The sequence below is a fragment of the Nyctereutes procyonoides genome, unplaced genomic scaffold (genome assembly GCF_905146905.1).
Source record: "Nyctereutes procyonoides isolate TBG_1078 unplaced genomic scaffold, NYPRO_anot_genome, whole genome shotgun sequence".
NCBI lineage: Eukaryota > Metazoa > Chordata > Mammalia > Carnivora > Canidae > Nyctereutes > Nyctereutes procyonoides.
Genome location: NW_026575020.1, coordinates 45239205 through 45245204, shown reverse-complemented (window position 1 = coordinate 45245204; position 6000 = coordinate 45239205).

Sequence of the window (6000 nt, the reverse complement as noted above, 5' to 3'; positions counted from 1 at the left end):
GCCCGCGAGGGGCTCGCGTCTTCTCCGGTCGGGACGAAGTGATGCCTCCCGGGGAGAAGAGGGGAGGAGGGAAGGAGGCTGGCCGGGTGGAGGGAGGGCGGAGGGAGGAGCGCAGAAGCCGGGAGGAGGGTTGGAGGGGCAGAGGGGAAGGGAAGCGGGCAGCGTGGGAGGGGAAGGGGAGGAGGCGCGGGCGGGCGCGGGGCCGGGGCCGCAGAGGGAGCGCCAAGGGGGAAAGAAAGGGGAGGCGGGGAGGAGGATCTGCGGGGTCGAGGAGGACCCCGGCGTGCGCTCTTTCTCTCGCTCTCGGCCGCCCTCCCTCTCCCCGCCTCGCCTTCTCTCTGCTCAGCCCGGGCTTGGAGCCCCAGACGCTGCGTCACAGCTCCCCGGCTGGCGCGGGCGGGGAGGCAACTGCAAAAGTTTCCGCAAACTTCACGGCGTGGCGGGACCTGGGCTGCGAGGCCCGCTGGGGCGGGAGCGCGGCCGACCCAGGCGGCCAGATCCGGGCCGCGGGCACCCCCTCTATCCCGCCTTCTGCGGACGTCTGCAGCCGGGGAGCCTCCGCTAAGCTCCACGCCTAGGAGGACCCCTCCCCCGGGCTGCGGGGGAAGGGGGCGGAGCCCAGGGCTCGGCCACCGGGGCGAGGATTGGGGGAGGGGGAGGCAGGGCCCCTGCCATGTGCGGAGCGCAAACACTAGCACGTCTTGTTTTAGCATTTGCTTGACCCCTAGGTCATGCGTCCCTGGCGCAAAGGGGTGCAGTGCTTTTGCTAGCTGGGGCTGTATCCAGAATCCAAGGGAAAATCTGTGCACTGAACGTCCCAGCAGACAGACATCCTCACTCTCAACTAGCAAGCCACTGCTGGCCGGTCGCAAAGGACCAAATGGAAATTTTATAAAAGGAAGACAATTCACAGTTATTCCGTGTTATGCAACAGGTCACCGCAGTGCAGAGCACTGGACTGCGAGTCAGGATGTTGGAGTCTAGCCCCAGCTCTACCTCTGATTCCCTGAGCAGCTCTGGAAAAGTCGCTAGAGATCTCTGGGCTTAGTGCCCGACTGAGACATTCAGAGACCCTAAATGCAAAGGAGATTCACGTTTTCCCACCACGAGTAATCAAATAAAAACACTATGAAACTGTAATATAAATTTTATTGTTTCCTGTGCTGTCCACCTTGGTCTTATTTTTGGAAATAACAAATATTTTTTTTTTCTCCTTTTTAACCACCCCTGCCTTAGATAAATCTCTGCAGTAAGGATATGGGGCTAGAGATGCTCATTTAGAGCTTTCTATCTCTACTGGGCTGAGACTCTTGACAAACGTCAGTCAAGAGGCTGCAGGGCCCCACCGGGAACATCCACTGAAAGCTCCAGTCCCCTGGAAAACGTTCCCACTATCCATACTTTGGCCTTAAAAAATAGCAGCCAGGCCAAAGAAGCCTCTGGCACTCCACAGCTAGCTTGGGCAAGTCTGACAGAACCAAGTTCCTTCTGGTGACTGTGGCTTCAACTGCCCTTTGGGACACACCATCTTGGTGTGGCATGTCCCAGGATCCCAGTGCTCTGCAGGTGACTGACTGACCATGCTGGCGCTGGCTCACAGATCATTCTCTTGGCCTGTTCTTTCTCACAGTCCTGTTATCTACAAGGGGTTTGAGGATTGGCCAGCTTCAACAAGTGGCTCTTGAGAGACCAAATCACAAAATGCTCCTTCTCGAAGTCATCTTCTAGGCTTCCTCAGCCTGCTCACTTATTGCCGGATGTGCCAGCCACAGTCCTCACCAAGGGGTTCCCTTTCCTCCAAAAGGAAACTCAGGCAGGACACCCAAGGAGCCCTCCAGGTTCTGCAACAGAACTGGATCTCCCTTCCCTACCATTCCCTCCCACCAGCAGGGCAGAAGCCAACTCCCACATCACCAGTGAATCACATGGGTCCATAAAGTTCATTACTCACCTGAATACTACACTAAGTCCCCAGCACGCAGGAGGTGCCCCACACTCAACAACCACTGATGGACTGTGCTAGCTGCTGGGAAAACAAAGGTGAGCACTCAGAGCTCTAGAAGAGTTTTTATTTAGTGGCACTGACCCAATTTTTACCATATTCCAGGCAGAGAAGACAGCCATTCAGGCAGGGGCTGAGGAGCAGAAGTGCATTGCACTCACAGGGACAGATGGCTGTCCAAGTCTCTGAGGCCCTCTTCTAGTCCCTGCCAAGCGTGAGACTACTTCCTGCTCCAGCGTGTCAGGGTTACACACTGTATTCTGCTGACTGTCTGGACCCACATCTGCGGCCACCATCTGTCTTAGATCTTGAGCTCACAGGGCAGAGAGCCGGGCTATGTCTGGGCCATTCTCCCTGGAGAATCTAGTCATCCCTCGCTGCTTAAAGTTCCTGCACACCATCAGCTGTCACCGGAACATGGTCACAGTCTGCAGGAGTGGTGGGTGTCCTGAGAGTGCTGGGGCTTTCAGAGGGACCCTTCCCTAGCCCCCAGGCCCTCATCTACTCCCAAAGAAGGGCTAGTGTGCTCTGTGCCTACAGCTTCCTCACCATTCTTGTTAACACTCAGCAGAATAAATAATAATAATAATAAACAGCCGTTTATTACTATGTGCCAGGCATCAGGCAAGGTGCTGGGGACTTGGTGAAGTCTGTGACCTGGTCCAGGAGATTTTTGCCAGGATGGTAGCCACTGTGGTGAAATCGATACTGAGAAATGGCTCTCAGACACAGCCAGCAACAAGCACTGTGGGTTTGCTGAGTTCATCAAAACCAGTTTATGGCAATGATGAGACACCTGGGTGGCTCAGTGGTTGACTGTCTGCCTTTAGCACAGGGCGTAATCCTGGGATCCAGGATCGAGTCCTGCTTCTCCCTCTGCCTGTGTCTCTGCCTCTTTCTGTGTCTCATAAATAAATAAAATCTTAAAAAAAAAACCAAACAGTTTAGGATAGAATATAGAGTCAGAAAGACCTCAGTTGGAATTCTGATTCTCCCAATTACTAGTTTGGACATTCAATGAGTTACTCAAAGCTCTGAGTTCACGATTCCTCTTTGTAAATGTGGCAACAATTCCTACCTTGTTCTGAAAATTAAATGTTACATATAAAGGGACGGCACAGCTCCTGGATAAAGATGTTCAGGGAATGTTCATCCCCTCCCTGTGTCCTGTGTCCCCTCTACCTCTTGAACATCAGGGTGTCTCCCTTACTCCTCCCTAATCCCACTTGCCTCTCCTCTTGCCCAGCACCCCACCAGTCACGAGAGCCACACAGGTCAGTGTGAGCAGGACTCCAACAGTAGGTGCTTTCCTTTGCCTGAGAAAACAATACAACCTCCCTCCCTGTCTGAACATCTCATACTAAATCATATACAAAATTGGGACTCTGGAATGTACCCAATCCAGGCAGTAACCGCTCATGCTTACTCTGGCTGGCTAATAAATGCATGCCCACAAAGAGCCAAGCATGGAACAGTGCGATGAGTCCAGGCCTGGGGGCTGCAGCTGAAATGGAACTCCTGCTGTTACTTCTCACCACCTGTCCCTGGGCAAGTCACTTCCCTTCAGAATCCTAGAGCCCCTGGATGTGCAAGTGCTGGTGTCATTACTCACTGTGCTTTGGGCTCCTCTTCCATTAGTCTCTTCTTCACTGGTTCTGCAGCTCAGCAGCCTCTGCAGCTGAAGGATACCCAGGGGGTGGAGCCTGCGGACAACCCCAGCAGGCTAGGCCTACAACAAAAACTTATGAAAGGAGAACACAAGAAGAATGCAACTGGATGGCCACATAGGAGGATATAAAGATGTGGTCAGTCCTGACCTAGAGAAAGGGGTATGAACCCAAAGGGGCACTAAGATTTTCCTCACCCTGAACTTTTCCAAGCCAGAGGCTGGCCTATGCTGTTCCCACCACCTCTGCCCTCTCCCTAAGCTCCTCCTGCAGCTGAAACTCTTGGGTCTCTATTCAGGCTGTGCAGACCCCCTCCCCAGAAGATGGGGACTCCCAGGTGGAGGAGTTGCCATGGAAGGTCCACAGCAGTTGGCAGGGCCTTGGAGTAAACTCAGAGCAGGCGGGCTCAGGACTAGCCAAGCCCAGGTTGCGGGCTGCAGCACAGGCCACAAATCCAGTATCTCCAGGATTCTCGCTGGCTCCAGTCTCCACTTGAGAGGCTTTAGCGGGTCAGGACCAAGCTGGCCAAGGGGGTTCAGAGAGGAACAGAGGGTGGCCTGAGGTACCACAAGGAAGTGGGGACAGCACTGCAGAACCAACTACCGTTGGATGGGATGTAGCTCCCAAAACCCTCTACTGCCCTACCTGACTGGTGCCAGAGGCTCTCAGAGGCCTCTCCCAACCTGAAGTTGCAATTCCTCTGAGGCTATCCTTGCACTGAGGGTGGGGTTGAGCCAGTGAGGCCTGCCCTGGTCCAGGACTCTGGCCTCGGCACTTCCCTCTTCAGGATGACATCTGATGCTGTTACCTAGTCCCTGCCTCCCTCTCCTCAACTCAGGAAGGACAGGAGGGAGGTTTTCTCTAGTCTCAGTACTCAACCCTCCAAGGTAAGACTGGGCCCAGCCTCAGTCAGCATCCTTCTGTGGCTCTGATTCCGGAATGGAGACAAAAGAGGTGGGAGGTGGCTTTGAAGATGCAGAACCTTGCTGATCCATCCTTTCCACTCAAGGCCCCTGGTGGAATAGACCCCTGACCAGAACAGAAGCCAGGCTGCTGCATCCAGCTGGCCCATCATCCTACTACCCCAGCTCCAAGAGGATAGTCTGAACTTCCAGGGCTCCAAGTGACACAGCAGCAAGTGGACTGAGGTTTCAGGGGGTGATGACCAGCATTTTAAAAATGAAGTTTAACAGTAAATATCAGAGTATACTGCATGTGAACTAAATTCTATCCTGTGAAATATGTATTGGGTTGAGATGTTAAGTGTTTCTCACTGTGGGTTGCCATCAAACACACTTTGAAAAATATCTGGGGGTGCCTGGCTGGCTCAGTCAGTAGGGCATGCAACTCCTGATCTCGGGGTTGTGAGTTTGAGCCCTGTATTAGATGTAGAGATTGCTTAAGATTTCTTATTTTTTATTAATTTTTTTTTGGGGGGCGAGACAGAACACGTGTGTGAGCTGGGGTTGGGGGCAGAGGGAGAATCTTTTTTGTTTTTTTTAAAGATTTTATTTATTTATTCATGAGAGACAGAGAGAGAGGCAGAGACATAGGCAGAGGGAGGAGCAGGCTCCAAGCAGGGAGCCCGACATGGGACTCGATCCCGGGTCTCCAGGATCAGGCCATGGGCTGAAGGTGGCGCTAAACCACTGAGCCACCTGGGCCGCCGGGGCCGCCAGGGGAGAAAGAATCTTAAGCAAACCCCACACTTAGCACAAAGCCCAACAAGGGGCTCGATCTCACAACTCTTGAGATCATGACCTGAGTCGAAATCAAGAGTCAGATGCGTAGTCGACTGCACCACCCAGCAGCTCCTTAATACTATCTTTTCAATATTGCTGTTGAAGACCTGGAACCCACTATGTAGGCCCCTCGGATGGCCCTGCCCAGCTCTCATCTGCTTACTCCTGACCTGCCCAAAACTTCCTCCTTGTGTCTCACATATGAGGGTCCTCACCACAACCAGTGCAGCCATACCTCTTCCCTTCCTGGGCCCCATGCTTTGACAGACAAACTACTTGTTCTACATGCCCTGGGCTTATCAAGGGGCCAGTTCTCACTGTGCCAAGAGAGCACACACACGATGAGGCAGGAGTTTGGAGAGGTGTACAAAGTGATGTGACAGTCCAGAGACAGGCAGGCTGCAGGAGACACCTGAGCTGAGTTTTCAAAGATGCTCAGATGGCCAAGGCAAGTGAACAGCATTTGCAAAGGCCTGGAGGTGTGAGAGAATGGGTGGGGGTGTGCTGGAAGGGAAGAACACAAAGTGTGAAAAACCCTGTGGGGCAAATCCCCACCCCTTCTCATTCTCTTCAATTCAGCCAGCTTCCA